Source organism: Trifolium pratense, linkage group LG4 (assembly GCF_020283565.1).
Source record: "Trifolium pratense cultivar HEN17-A07 linkage group LG4, ARS_RC_1.1, whole genome shotgun sequence".
Taxonomy (NCBI): Eukaryota; Viridiplantae; Streptophyta; class Magnoliopsida; order Fabales; family Fabaceae; genus Trifolium; species Trifolium pratense.
The window spans coordinates 57,619,533-57,635,632 of NC_060062.1; the positions used below are offsets into that span (position 1 = coordinate 57,619,533).

Here is a 16,100-nt window from a genome sequence, read left to right on the forward strand (position 1 = left end):
TTAGTAAATATCACCTAGTTCTACTTGACTGTTGTCCTTATAAATAACGTCTCTCTCACTTATATTCCGCGCTTACTATTTTACACTTAAAAATAGAAAGAAAGATTCAGAGAGCTTAGAAAGAAAGAGGCGAACCAAGGGAGTCATCATCTAAATTCATCACCAGAAGAACAGAAAATAATAACTTCTTGTTTGCATCGCTGATCACTATAATGTCAGAGGTCTTACTTTAACGAAATAAATGAGTAGCAGCAGTAGATCATATCTTAACCAAACCTAAGCCTTGACATAAAGGGCATGTTTGTTTCAGATTTTTTTTATCTTACTTGTGTTTGTTTCAGACTAGTAATCGGACTCGTGCAACACACGGGCACATATAGCTTATATGATTAAATAATGACATAAGAAAATGTCACTAACAAATCATCAATCTTGTGTAGTTTAACCGTAATTATATTACTCTGTTGTATTATGAAGTTAGAATTTCTAAGTGAAAATTAATGTAATTAGATGAGATATCATCTGGAGTTAGAAAATAAAAAAAAACACCTGATAAAAAAACCCCAAAATAAGATTCAAAAGTCAAAATTGTACCGCCTCATGTGTATAATGTAACACCCAAACCCCTTAACGAAAACTTATTGAATATAAATAAATAAAACACTTAAAAAAATCCAGGCGTCACATGTTATAATACAAAATCACGGCATAATTAAAATCATGCTAGCACAGCGGAATTAAAAGCGATATTTATCATAGTGCATATCATATAATATCCAAATTGTTCACATAATATCCGTAGGCTCTAGGCCATATCAACAACAAGGATATTATGTTTACAACAAAAAGTAAAGGATTAGCAAGGTCAAATACGCCATCACGGGCTTAATACAATTCAAACAAATAACCCGACCCGGTAAATACCTAATCAGAGCAATTCTATACAACCCAGTCAAAAAGATATACAAAATATATCTAAGGAGTAGTCTAAGCTAAACTCCTCACCAAAAAGCGCACTACCACGAGCACGAGCAATCCTCTAACTCTGATCGGGATCCTCAACCTGAGAATCTGAACCCCCAACGGTCCAGCACATAACACAAAGCATGAGAGTTAGATCACATAATCAAAATACAAGTGCAAGTAAAAGAGTACTTAAACACTTCTTCAATAATCATGCATATATCATACATTCATCCATATTCATCAACAATCTACCATTCAATTATAAGTACATAAACACATATAATCGAATACTCACACAATCAATTATCACAATTAGCCAAGTATGTGTCACATATCACTTATCACATAAATGTACACATAACCTAATGCATTCTAATGTGTCAACTTCATGCAATGTCACCCTAGACACACTAGTACAAAAAACACTTTTTAAGTCGGTTAAAAACGACCTTTTAAGTCGGTTTCGTGCCAGTCTTAAGAAAAGCCGACATAAGAAGTATTGACTTGTTAAGTCGGTTTTAACCTGACTTAAGAAAACACTTCTTAGGTCTGTTTAAAATGACCTTTTAAGTCGGTTTCACGCCCGACCTAAGAAAAGCCGACATAAGAAGTATTGAGTTGTTAACACGGATTTGGAACCGACCTAAGAAATATCTTATTAGATCGGTTATATTCCACCCGACTTAAAAAGCATGGCAAATTTTTTTAAAAAAAAATTGCATTCTAAAAATATTAATTTAAATACCGTTCTAAAGAACCTTTCCCAGCATTATTCAATATACACAAAAAATAAGTAAGATGCAAAAAAATATTCAAGCTTGATTTTGTAATTATAACCACTGAATGAAGTGTTTAGTGAATAGAATGTATAACAATCAAAAATTAACTTATTGACTATATATAATGCATCACAACAAGAACAAATCTAAAATTTCAATACAAATTACACTACATAGTACATATATATATATACTCATAAACAAAAGTAAAATATAACATTCACAGGTAATAAACAACACTAAGACAAGGTGAAAGAAATAAGAAATATCACCAACCCTTGTCTCTTAACACATGCCACTATCAACAATGTTACAAAACCTGTTTAAAAGAAAACAATGTTACAAAACTTTTAATCATTATCAAACTAAAAACTTGCAATAGCAATATAATACCACAATCAAATGATACTTCAAATCTCTCATCAACAATTGCTTCTTTCACTAATGCTTAAGGTGAATTTTCTGGTTTCTTACTTCTTGGCATCAATGACATTTGGAACCCATGAATAGATCAACCATGCTTGAGAATGACAAGTTTAGCCCTTCATAAGAAAATGTCCTGAACTTAAAAATTGAAAGAATATTAAAAATCCCCAACTAAAGTTGAAAGAAAAGTGCAACCTATAACACGTGTTGGATACCATGTTGAATACACTAATGTAAATATGGGGAACACAAAATATGGGGAAGAAAGATGCAATTTAATAAAGTTTAACTTTAACCAAGGTTAACTATGCCACTGTCCAAGACTAAAGAAGTAAATATGTGGAAGAAAGTTGTTCTAATCTTCAAAACTAGAAACAATAATTTTTATGATATCATTTAAGTCCCAAAAATGCCTTATACATAGAGAGGGAGAAAGATACACAGTAGCAAGTACTAATAAGAGTGGTCTAAAATAATTGCTTAAAATAGAGTACAAACCTGGTTTCTGAGTATTTCAACTACCAATGACAGACCAACTCTCTGACTAAGGAATCCAAATCATCCAGCACCTCAAGCACAACTATGAAAATCTAATTTATGTTTGACCAATGACTGCAATGGAGTAGAAACAGTAGTGAATTAGTCACAACTAAAGTGTATACATATACCCTTCAAATGCCTCCAATATTGTAGTAACTAATATTAAAAACTAGTATTATCTTATGATGGAAAACTATGTACCTATTATCTTAGTTCAATGAGATAAATTTACATCATGTTTGGTACAAAGAATGGTCATTCAATTATGCTGCCATTGGAGAAAGAAAAGAAGTCGTTATTTCTCAATACCTCTTGGTCCTATTTAAATTTTAAATAACTTAACTATGAAGTTTGGAAATAGTAGCAATTGAGCAAATCTGATAAAAATCAAACAGAGAATCAATACCTTTAAATCCAAGTAGGTAGAGTGGTATGCACAATTACATGAATTCCACAGTAATACATAAATGAGAGTCCACAAACCCAAGATATTTCAGTTTTCCATAATCATTAATTAATACCATCACTCTACACAAACAAATTGAATATTTATGTTAGAGGCTCAATTGAGTAGGAGAAGGAATTGAACTTCCAGTGAAAAGTGGTTGTTGGTGTTGCTTCTTTGAAGCTCACCAGCTAGTTGTAGATCAGCTTCCTCCTAGAAATGTGTTAGTGTTATAGAGCATCAATCAACCTACCAAGTTGAAGAACATATTGGTCTCTAGCATCAAGTCCAGTAGGAGTGTCACGAGGTGAAAATTCTATAGGAACAAGGATTTTGACACATTAGTAACATACTGTATGATCCTTCTCATGTATCCAGATTCTAGACATCAAAATGATGTTCACAATTTTACAATAAATCATCATCACTAAATTAATATGGTGGCTACTGATATATGATTAGGAAAAATAAAAGTTCAAAAGCGGAAACAATTCCTTTAAACTAAGAAGAAGATAGCAATTAAATCAACATAAAACAAGGATTGATGACATTAAAAATCCGTCAACCTTCTTAGCTTAAATAGAAACCACAACATTTTGGATTAATAACATTAAACCACACATATAGAAAGATGCAATAGCAGGGGAATAACATAACTACGGTGAAGTGAAATACGGTGAACCACCAGAGATATTACCTTGATATAGCGGACCCTAGAAAAGGTGAAATACGGCGAAGTGAAGTTGAAGAAACAAAACAAAGGCACCAATTTCAATGTCGACGACAGGGGAGGCCTTTATACGGCGAACCCTTACAGTGAGAAGGGAAATACAGCGGCGGAGGAAAGTTGGGTGCAAATCAAAGGAGAAGGAAACTCTGTGATTATTGAATATTTCACGATTATTGAATTTGTTTTAGGCAAGAAAAGGTGTGTGTGTGTGTGTGTATATATAAAAAAGTAAAATCACAACGAGTCATAATGTCGTATAGAGGTAAAATGAAGGAAACCAAAAACAATGAAGGGAAAATTGTAGAGTATGAAAAACTTACATGTGTAGCAATGATTTGGAGGCAGAAAATCACCTTTACTTTGTTTTTTCAAACTTCCTCATAGTAACTCTAGACATTGCCACTTAACCATCTCATAGTGCATGTGTTAATTTTGCATGTACTGTTAGGCAAGAATACATTCTTTAGGAAAGGTTTTCTTCACCCCCAACATTAATTTGAATGTGAGCATAGAAAAAAAGTAATACTAATTATATGTGAAGTTGTTTAGAAGTGTGTAACCATACTTATGAGCATAAGTCTCTATCCTGGCAGAAATTCAATTCCATCCAATTCACCTAAAATCACTTTAAATTTATTCATATTTAGTTTGTTACTACTAATACCTATTTCACAACTCAACAACTATAAAAATCTAATATGAATTATAATTTTTTTAGAATTGGAATAGGAAAATAATAATTCATAACATAAATACAGAAGGAATTATAATTATAAGTTTTTAGAATTCCTATTATCATCAATACAGAACAATTGGAATAGGAAAATAATAATAATAATAATAACATAAATAGCAACAGATACAGAAATTGAATTATCACAACAACAAAAAAATTAAAAGTTAGGGTTTAAAAATTACATACATATGAAGTTAGGGTTGCCAGTGACGAAGGATTTCTGGGTTTTCAGTGAAGAGAAGGAATCGAGGGGTTTCCCAGTGAAGGATTTCTTGGTTCGTAGTGAGAGAAGGCGTTTGCAGAGAAAGAAGAGATGGCGAAGGGTACTGGGTTCTGTTTGTGTTTGCTTTTATTTAATTTTTTATTTTATCTTTAACAAGTTTAATTTGTTTGTACCAAAAAAAAAAGAAAAAAATTAATTTGTTAGATTCTTCGAAAGCTACTCGGTTCGATTCTCCCATATAACACATTGGAATTTAATTATAAAACTTCTTAGGTCGGGTGGGCGAAACCTGACTTAAGAAATAGGTTTCTTAAGTCATTTAGTTATTATAGGCGACTTAAGGAATTAAACATGAATTATAATATTTTTATTTAATATTTTTGAAGTCGGTTATACAGGAAACCGATCTAAAATATTTAAGAATATTTACACAACTGCCACCGCGTGACTTCTTAGGTCGGGTGGTAATTAGAGGTGGGAACAGGCCAGGCCGGCCTACATGGCCTTAAGGCCTAGCCTACATAGGCTCAGGCCAGGCCAGCCTATTTCTTTAAATAGAGCAGGCCAATGCTTTTTTATAAGCCTATTTAGCTAAAAAGGCCAGGCCGCAGGCCATTAAAAAAGCCTTTGAGGCCTACTAGGCCGGCCTATTTAAGTTAACATGAATAATATTTTTATTACGATTATTATTTATATATTAAAATTTATACTTTGATTAAATTATAAATCTATTAACTTTTTAAGTAATTTAAGTTTATTAATCTACATTAGTTTTTAACATATATAAATGTATTATTATAAACTAGAATTGAAATATGATGACATATATAGTCAAATTCTCTAAAATATCAAATGGAACATTATTTTATTAGTTCATAAGTATATTTCAAAATAAATATAATTATTTATTTAAATATGTTCATATGAAATAGGCTTTTAAACAGGCTAACAGGCCACATCAGACTTTCAAAAGGCCAGGCTCAGGCCTAGAATTTAAGCCTATGATAGGCCACAGGTCAGGCTCAGACCTTCGATTTTTTGACAGGCCAGGCTCAGGCTTGGCAAAGCCTAGCTCGGCCTAGCCTAGCTCGGCCTAGCCTAGCTCGGCCTAGCCTATTCCCACCTCTAGTGGTAATGCCAACTGACTTAAGACGTTTTCTATAAAGCAATTTTTGTACTAGTGACATATCTAATGCATGTGGTACCGTTTCGTCTTTATTAGAGTATCTCACCTCTAATATTCGTCTTTATCGGATAAATATCATCCGATATCCGTCTTAATTGCAATATCCAATATACAACAACAATTCATGAATGCATGTATATGTTTTTCATGAATTCACCAACAATTATTTAGCATAAAGCTCGTCATTTACTACGTGGAACACTATCCAACATACGTCATTATTAAGATTAACAAAATCTTAATATTCGTCATTTACAACTTCATATATGATTAACAATCATTATAAACATCAACAAGCATCAACAAGCATCAACAATCACGTAAGAATACCATTAAACCATGTTACAAGTGTCTAATTACACTTACAACCATCAACAAAAAGTTGCTGTCCCAGTGGCCTTCGCTGAGCGAAGGCTCAGCGAGCCAAAGCGAACAATGCCAGGAAGTCACTGACTCACGACGAGCATCGGCGAGCATCAGCGAACTATTCGCTGAGCGAAGGCTCAGCGAGCCTAAGCGAACGTCACCAGGGGATCACCTGCTCATGGCGAGCTGCAGCGAGCTGTGGCGAGCTGTTCGCCACACGTTCGCTGAGCGAAGGCCTAGCGAGTGTCTCCTGTCAGGACAGTTCAAAACCTGCGTTTTCTACACCAAATCACCCAAAAATCCCATTTTTCATGTTATAAATCCCAAAAGAGTTTGTATTCAAGCATATCAAACATGGATAAACACGAAAGGACAGTTCATTTATCAGATCTACATCATAAACATCGAAAAAGTAAAGATTGACACTTTTTCATCAAAACTCTCAAGAACACAAAGTTCTTGATTTTAATCTTTCATAAAACTCGTTTTTAACCATTAATTTCGTTCATTAATCATGTTAAAAGCATGTTAAACATATTAAGAACCTTAGGAACGATTTCCATCAAGAAAATCCGTTCTAAGCTAAAACGAAAATGGGGTGGAGGAAGTTCGGGTGAGGAGAAATCGACATTCTCCCCTTCCTCGAGTCACCCACGATTATGGAACCTACTCTCATACCTGGATTCGAAGAAAACACGATGAAGATCTCGAATCTCTAGCTTTCCCCTTGCCCTAGCTCCACAAGCTCTCTCTTCTCTCAAGAACACAAAGAACATGAGAAAAATGAATTTCTCTTCCTCACTATGCCCATATGGGCGCCCTTCTCACACACAAGGCCCATTGGGCCTCAAGCCCAATTGGCTTGGCCCAATAACACCTTAACTCACTCTACTCGCTTATAACTAAAGTACTCGATAAATAACTCAAGTTATTAACTTAATTAAAATTCTACGTTAATAAAATATTTTAACACATAAAAATTAATAATTTGAAAATTGGGTCGTTACAACTCTACCCTGCTTAAAGAATTTTCGCCCTCGAAAATTACCTGGAAATAACTCTGGATACGAACTCATCATCTTGCTCTCCAATTCCCAAGTCGCATTCTCACCAGCGGGTCCTCCCCATACCACCTTCACCGAGGCGATATCTTTGTTTCTCAACCTCTTCACTTCTCTTCCTTCAATCCTCAAAGGCACAGTCTCGACCGTTAAGTCATCCCTCACTTGAACATCATCTGACTCAATCACATGTGACGGGTCTCTAACATACTTCCTCAATTGTGACACGTGAAACACATCGTGCAAATTCGCCAATGATGGCGGCAAAGCAATCCTATACGCCACTTTCCCCACTCTTTTCAAAATCTGATAAGGACCAATAAACTTCGACGTGAACTTCCTCGACTTCAAAGCACGTCCAATTCTGGTAGTCGATGTAACTCTTAAGAAAACATGATCACCTTCTTGAAATTCAATGTCTTTCCTCCTCTTGTCATGATAACTCTTCTGACGACTTTGAGACGCTTTCATCTTCTCTCGAATCATTCTAATCTTTTCCGTAGTCCCTTGCATAATCTCCGGACCAAGAATCACACTCTCTCCGGATTCAAACCAACAAAGCGGTGTTCTACACCTCCTCCCATACAAAGCTTCAAAAGGTGTCATTCCAATACTCGAATGAAAACTATTGTTGTACGTGAACTCGATCAACGACAAACATGAATCCCAACTTACTCCTTGCTCCAAAACACAAGCTCTCAACAAATCTTCCAAAGATTGTATTGTCCTTTCCGATTGGCCATCCGTTTGAGGATGATAAGCCGAACTCAACCTCAACTTAGTCCCTAAAGCCTCTTGCAAACTCTCCCAAAATCTCGAAGTAAACCTCGGATCTCGATCTGAAACAATACTCGACGGAATACCATGCAACTTCACAATTTGCTCCACATAGATCTCGGCCAACTTAGGCACCAAGGTACCTTTCTTAATAGCAATAAAATGCGCACACTTCGTCAAACGATCTACTACCACCCAAATCACTTCATAACCTTTCGTAGTCTTGGGTAAACCTCCCACAAAATCCATCGCAATACTATCCCACTTCCATTCCGGTATAAACAAAGGTTGCAACAAACCAGACGGTTTCTGATGCTCAATCTTCGACTTCTGACAAACTAGACAAGCATAAACAAACTCAGAAATTTGCCTCTTCATTCCTGGCCACCAAAATAACTTCTTCAAATCTTGATACATCTTGGTTACTCCAGGGTGAATACTCATTCCACTCCTATGACCTTCTTCCAAAATCATCTTCTTCATCTCGGGCACATCGGGCACGCACACTCTTCCATGAAATCTCACAACTCCATTCTCGCCAACTTTGAAATTAGCTTCTTTTCCCTCCTCAACTACTAGTTCCAACTTCTCCATTAACTTCTTATCCGTCTTTTGACATTCTTTGATATTCTCTAGAAAAGGATTCGTCAACTTCAACATTCCCAATTTCACACTCTTAGGAGTCATTTCACACACTAGACTCAAGTCTCGGAACTCTTCAATCAACTCCAACTCCTTCACCATTAGTGATGACATGTGCAACGATTTCCTACTCAACGCATCGGCCACCACATTAGCTTTTCCGGGGTGATAACTCAAATCAAAGTCATAGTCCTTCAAAAATTCGAGCCATCTTCTTTGTCTCATATTCAACTCCTTCTGATCGAATAGGTGAAGGTGTGAAAACACAAGAAGGGGGGGGTTGAATTGTGTTTTAGCTAAGTTAAAACTTTTTCAAGTTCTTAACTCAACTACGATTGCAGCGGAAAAGTAACACAATAAATAACAAGATAAAGAGAGAGAGAGATCACACAAGCAATTTATACTGGTTCCTCTCACAAAACGAGAGTAGTCCAGTCCCCTTGCACTTCCAAGGGAGTTCACTATAATCACACAAGATTACACCTGCTCAAGCACACAAGCAAGAGACTTCTCAACAATGCTTAAGCACACAAGCTTAAGACTTCACAACAATGCTCAAGCACACAAGCTTAAGACTTCACACTTAAGCACACAAGCTTAAGTTTCTCAAGAATAATAAAGTATATGAAAATATACAACAGCTCTAAGATGAACCTAAAGAGAGCAAATACAAATAGTACAGAGTATTTGGCTAAAGTGCAAAAACACTTGATAAGAGGTTCAGAGCTTGTATATCACAGAGTTCAGAGTTTGTTCAGCGCACGTTCAAATCTTAACAACTGTTCTTATTGTTGTAGCTGAAGCTTCTAGTATTTAAACCACTAGAAAAGAGTCGTTGCTAAATGACCGTTGGAGTTGATAAACTTTTGTCTTCAAGCAGCCTGTCTTGATGCAGTTTGGTTGTATCCAAAACTAAGAAAGAGTTTCAGGTACTTTGACTACTGCAGAGAAGACTTTCCTTATTCAGCTAACAAACCTGAAGACCCACGTTCTCAGGTTAGGACAGACAAAACAGAGGTAGCTGAACTGATCAGACTTGAAAGGTCCTTTTCTCCATTGGTAGAAGAGTTGACTAGCAAAGGGAATCTTTACAGCTATCAACGAGACCTTCAGAGTTTGATGAAGCTTGTGAACAGACATGAAGTTCTGAGGTCTTCATCCTCTGAATGTTGTAACTTCTGAAATCCAACATCTTCTGAGCGCTTGTGAACTTCTGAATTCACATCCTCTGAACTTCACTCAGAGCTTATATGATGCTTATATCTGCGCACTCAAAATAAATTTTTAGTCCTTCCAATTGTTAATTAATACTTTGTTATCATCAAAACCTTTATAGATTTAGGGGCAAACATTTTTAAATCAATTTTGTTCCAACAATCTCCCCCTTTTTGATGATGACAAACATAAGTATTAATTGACAATTGTTGTTAAATTAACTTAACATGTTTCTCTTAGGTTTATGAGGTTTGCAAGCTCCCCCTAAGATTGATACTCCTTAAAGCCAAAACTTTAAGTTATATCCATGATATTTTAATTTAGTATAAGATTAAGATAATCTGAAATAAAACAAGTTTCATATCTTTCTTCAGAGTGAGAGGTTTGCAAGCTCTCCCCCTAAGTCTCATAAGGCTAAGTTAAAATTGCACTCTTAACTTATCCTTACTTATGAAATTTATTTTAGTTTCAACTAACTTAGTCTCCGCATTGAAATACGTAAAACAACTTAAAAGTAACAACTTTTAATTTAACGGATAAAAGCGAGATAAAAGCATAAAAGCGTGGTTTCAGTTTTGAACTTATCACTTATCAATTAATGCGTAACTACTCCCCCTTTTGTCATTATCAAAAAGTAAAAAAATTGATATAATCAAGACAGTCAAAGAAGAAGAGTGGTTGTTACAAAGGTGAATTAATTTCAAAAAACGAAAACCAACGCGCTCAAAGGTTTATAAAAAGGAACAAGTTAACATGCCTGCTTCACATAAAAACAAGAATAAACAAGTGAAGCAAGAGAAGGTAGGAATAATGAAAAGATTCAGTTTACGCATCGCTGAGTTTAAGAGAAAGAAGAACGAAGAGAAACGCGAAGACGATGAGAAAGATAAAGAAGATAACAAGAAACCACAAGATGCGGAGATAATAATCATCTCATCAGACTCTGAGGCTGAAGAGAATGAAGATGATGCTGACTATGTTGAGTTCTTGGCTAGCTATGTTCCAGAAGAGGAACAAGAAGAAGAAGAAGAAGCACAAAACCCAGATCCCATAGAGATTTCATCAGAGGATGCTGAGGAGAAATCTGAGATTTCCTCTGAGTATTATCCATCTGATTAGGATTAGGTTGTCTGTTTTTCTTTTTCTTTTTACCAATGTACTCAACATTGTTGGAGCATTAATAAAAAAATTTTCGTTTTAAAAAAAACATCTTGTGTTCTTATGTTCTTATTTATCAAGACAATATAAATACCAAGTGAACAAGAAAGAAGTAAGCAAGCAAAACATAAACAAAACAACTTAAAATAGATAAACCAGATAAAGTGTTCAGAAGATAAAAAATAAAGCTTAAAACAAGTGCAGAGAATCCTAGGGTTTCTTAAGAAAGGCTAGGAGTTGGTCGAATTTATCATTCAAGGATCCCACATTGGAAACTAAACCATCCACCTTGGTTTCCAATGTCTCTTGAGCAGCTCTTTGACGTTCTAAACCTTCTTGCTGTTCCCTCAGGGCTTCTTGAAGTATCTGCAATTGATCAGCCACAGCAGGAGCTTGATCTTCAACCATAGGCACTTGTTCTTCAACCAAGGGTGCCTTGCCTTTATCAGAGGGTTCACCTTCCTCTGGGTAATCAATCATCAGGACATCATCCTGGTTCAGCACATTCAGTACATCCTCTTCTGTGACATCCTCATTATGTAGCTCATTTGCCAACTCGGCAACTCTAGCAGCAGCTTCTTCTAACCTTTCAGACTCAGACCTCTGAGCTTCAAGATTCGGAAACAGCTTGGAGTCTATCCAGATGACTTTGAAGGCATTCAGACGGTGTTCAACAGCAGCAATTTCTTCCAGCCTAGCAAGTTCAAATCCAGCATGATTGAACATGGTTAACCTTTTCAATTCAGCCCGAGCCATACTATCCTTCAAGAAGCTTATCAAATCCAAGTCCCTCTTACCAACAACAGCCTTAATTTCTTCAGCAGCACTATCCAAAGCATTGCAAAGCCTTGCCTTAATGCTAGAAACTTCCAAGTCCACATCAGAAGGACAAACTAGAAACCTGTCCTTAAGCAGAGATAATCTAACTAAGTCTTCATGAATCTGAGCGGATAGATTACCAAAAGGGTTGGATGATGATGGTGAAGGATTGGGAATGGTAGAGAGGTTGGGTGTTTCATTGGCAGGGTTGTCAAAAATAACAACTTCTGCCTCTGAAGGCTTGGGGGCACAAGTATGAATACGCTCAGGAGAAGCATGTTCAGTACTTGGATTAGGATGGGGTTCAGGGGTTGGTTCAGATGATGAGATATCAGAAGTGGATTCAGGGTAGATATGTTCAGGAGATGGTTCAGGAGATTTATGGTCAGGTGTTGGTTCAGGAGCAATTTGTTCAGGAGTTGGGTTAGGAGATTTTTGTGGAGAAGGTTGTTTGATAGGGGAGTTTGGTTCAGTGACAGGAATATCTGGTTGAGGTTCAGATGGTGGAATGTTAGGTTGAGGTTGAGGTGATTGAGATTTAGGAGGTGAGCTAGATTTGTGTTGAGTTTCATGAGAAGGAGGGTGATTATTAAGAGGGTCAGGGCTCAAATGTTTTTCTAGTTCAGATAAGGGGTTATCAGAGGTTGGAATATCAGAGGTTGGTAAAACAGTTTTGAGCGGTTTGGTGTAACCTAATCCAATCTCATTTTCATTGAAGACATACTTAGAAGATTTACCTTTATCTTTGGAAGTAGAAGCAGGTCTTTTCCTCAAACTAGCAGTAAGAGTCTCCTCATCAGATTCAGTCTCATCTTCTGATGTAGATCCTTCAGATGAACTTTCTGAACTGTCTTCCTCAATAACAATAGGCTCTTTGGAAGCTCCTTCAGCAGCCTTGGTAGCAGATTCTTCATGCTTCCTCTTAGTCCTTTGCTCAACCATAGCTTTTTCTACCTTAATCTTCTTCTGAACCAGAAGATCTGGCTTAGGAAGATCAGCTTGAGCTTCAGCCTTTCTCTTTGGTTTCCTCTTAGGGTTATACATGTTTACAGGAGCTGGAGGAACCATACTTCTATCAACAACCAAACCTTCTTGTCTGAGCACTTCTAAGTAGTCCTGAATCACATGCTCAGCATCAGCTTCAGATATAACTGGGTAGCCTTCTACATACATACGATCTTCAGGTCTAACAGTGAACTCTTGTGGGGGAGCAACAGGCTTAGATGCAATCAAACGCATCTTGGACAGAAAATTGGCGTTCAGAATTTCTGGATAAAACTTCTTCTCAACCAATTCAGGGTGGAATTTCTTCAAGTTCTGAACAACATGACCTTGATGCAGAAGGTCTGACAACAGCCTAGGATAAACTATAGTAGTTTTCCTCTGAGATTTACTTGCAAAGATGGCTTCACAAATCCTTTCAAAGAAGTAATCTCCCAGATTTACCTTCTTTCCTGTCAGAAGGAAATACAGCAGATGACGATGCGTCCAGGAGATTGTATCAGTCCCACCAACCCTTGGACTGATAGCTGCTATGATGATCTTGAAAAGAACTCGACATTCATCAGTCAAACCCTTTACTTTCCCTTTTAAGGAGAAGTCTGTGCATATGAGATGCAGAAGATCATCTCTGAATCTTGTATCCTTTTCAAACACATCTAACTCTATCCCAGAGTTAGGCAGACCAAGAAGAGCATTGAAATGGATAGGCGAGAGTGCCATGTTCATCCCACAGATATTTGACCTAATCTGTACACCTGTATAATCCAGCAAACCCATTTCCTTCCTAGTTTTACCCTTCAGACTAGGATTCCTTTCTATTGCAGCAAGCTCTTCCTTCTTAGCTTCATGCTTATCAAACACCTTTGCTTTCATCCAGAATTTCTTCAACAAATCTGGGTAGATAGGACCGTTAAGCATGTCGAAGTACTTATCCCAACCTTGAGTGATAAAGTACGGCTTAACGTCGAAACCATTAGCTTTCAAACCGTCGAAATCAACTATCTTTTCTGACAGAAATGTGAGTTCAGATTCTGGGAATTCCATCTCGTTCCCAACAATCTGAAGGTTCTTGAAAATAAACGGTGGAATCCTTTTTGACGAAGAAGATGAAGTACCAGCCATTGTTGGAGATTAGGGTAAGGTTTGGAAAACTAACGAGAGAGAAAGAAAGTTTGTTGGAGGTTTAGAGAGAATATGAAAGTGTAGGTTGTGAAAGTGAATAGTGTGCAAGTGTATTGTGTAAGTTTTATTTAAATGCACACAGTTAACACGAAAATAGTAAATTTGGGAAGTTACGCTAATTGACAGAAAGTTGAATACCAAAAATCATCATTAACCACCCACTACCTGACACACGTAGACCACGTGCAGAAATTTACTCGGTAACTGCTATTTTAATGGACAACTGTTCAGCAGTGAATACTAAACGTTTCCCACTTAAATAGTTCAGAGCCTCTGAGTTATTTAAAAATCTCTATTAGGGTTAGGTACTTCAGAGCTTGTGTTTCAGATGATCTGAATCATAAGTTCTGATATACTTAACCTTTTACACTTTAATTGCAAAAAAAATTTTCATTCAGAGATTGAAAACATGTTCAGATGTTTCTTTATAAAATCAAATCTTTCAACAGATAAAGCTTTAGTAAATATATCAGCCCATTGATTTTCAGTATCAACAAACTTAATATCTATAATGCCTCTCTGAACATAATCTCTGATAAAATGGTGTTTAATTTCAATATGTTTGGCTCTAGAGTGTAGAATAGGATTTTTAGATAAATGAATGGCTGCAGTGTTATCACAATATAAAGGAATATTGTTACTGCTTACCTGATAATCTTCTAACTGATATTTTAACCAGAGTAGTTGTGTGCAACACTTAGCTGCTGAAATGTATTCTGCTTCTGCTGTAGACAAAGCTATAGTAGTTTGTCTTTTACTAGCCCAGGAGATAAGGTTTTCACCAACAAATTGACAATTGCCACTTGTGGATTTTCTTTCAATTTTATCTCCAGCATAGTCAGCATCACAGAATCCATTTAGCACATAATCATTGGATTTCTTATAGAGAAGTCCAAGATTAGTTGTTCCTTTCAGATACCTAAAGATTCTCTTTACAGCTGTAAGATGAGATTCTCTAGGATCTGACTGGAATCTTGCACATAAGCAAACACTGAATAAAATATCTGGTCTAGAGGCTGTCAGATAGAGTAAGGAACCAATCATACCTCTGTAGACCTTTTGATCTACTTTTCCTTCATCATCTGACTTGCCCATGTTGGTAGTTGGATGCATAGGAGTATTCATTATCTTGCAGTCATCTAGATTGAATTTCTTCAGAAGTTCTTTAGTGTATTTTGATTGATGAACATAAGTTCCTTCCTTCTTCTGATTGATTTGAATTCCAAGAAAGAACTTCAACTCTCCCATCATGCTCATTTCAAATTCATCCTGCATTATCTTAGAAAAATTCTTGCACAAAGCAGCATTAGTAGAACCAAAAATAATATCATCAACATAAATTTGAATAATTAAAATGTCTTCTTTGGTTGTTTTTCTAAAGAGTGTGCAGTCAACCTTTCCTTTTTCAAAACCCTTTTCAAGAAGGAAATTACTGAGTCTATCATACCAAGCTCTTGGAGCTTGTTTCAGACCATACAGTGATTTCTTCAATTTAAAAACATGTTCTGGGTTTGAGACATCTTCAAAACCAGGAGGTTGCTTAACATACACTTCTTCAGAAATGAAACCATTTAAGAAGGCACTTTTAACATCCATCTGATACAAAGTTATTCCATGATTAACAGCATAAGATAGAAGTAACCTGATTGCTTCAAGTCTAGCAACTGGTGCAAAGGTTTCAGTATAGTCAATCCCCTCTTGTTGACTATAACCTTGTGCAACCAATCTAGCCTTGTTTCTTACCACTTCACCTTGTTCATTCAGCTTGTTTCTGAATACCCATTTTGTTCCAATAATGTTCTTGTGTGAAGGTTTGGGCACTAGAGTCCATACATCATTCCTTTGGA

At 36.3% G+C, this 16,100-nt stretch overlaps 1 long non-coding RNA gene across 14 annotated transcripts; it reads right to left on the reverse strand.

Moving 5' to 3' along the window:
• Positions 1 to 737: 737 nt before the first annotated feature.
• Positions 738 to 4,977, reverse strand: LOC123924602. 14 transcript variants are annotated; one of them, XR_006814777.1, is made up of 10 exons: positions 4,809 to 4,977; positions 4,207 to 4,327; positions 3,854 to 4,032; positions 3,345 to 3,472; positions 3,118 to 3,239; positions 2,913 to 2,979; positions 2,670 to 2,783; positions 2,220 to 2,304; positions 2,022 to 2,064; positions 738 to 1,071 (listed from the first exon to the last, which is right to left on the reverse strand). It is a non-coding gene; the product is annotated as an uncharacterized LOC123924602 (long non-coding RNA). The 14 variants fall into 14 exon arrangements; XR_006814774.1 differs by having other exon boundaries at positions 3,118 to 3,472; XR_006814771.1 differs by having other exon boundaries at positions 2,139 to 2,304; positions 3,118 to 3,472.
• Positions 4,978 to 16,100: the final 11,123 nt, after the last annotated feature.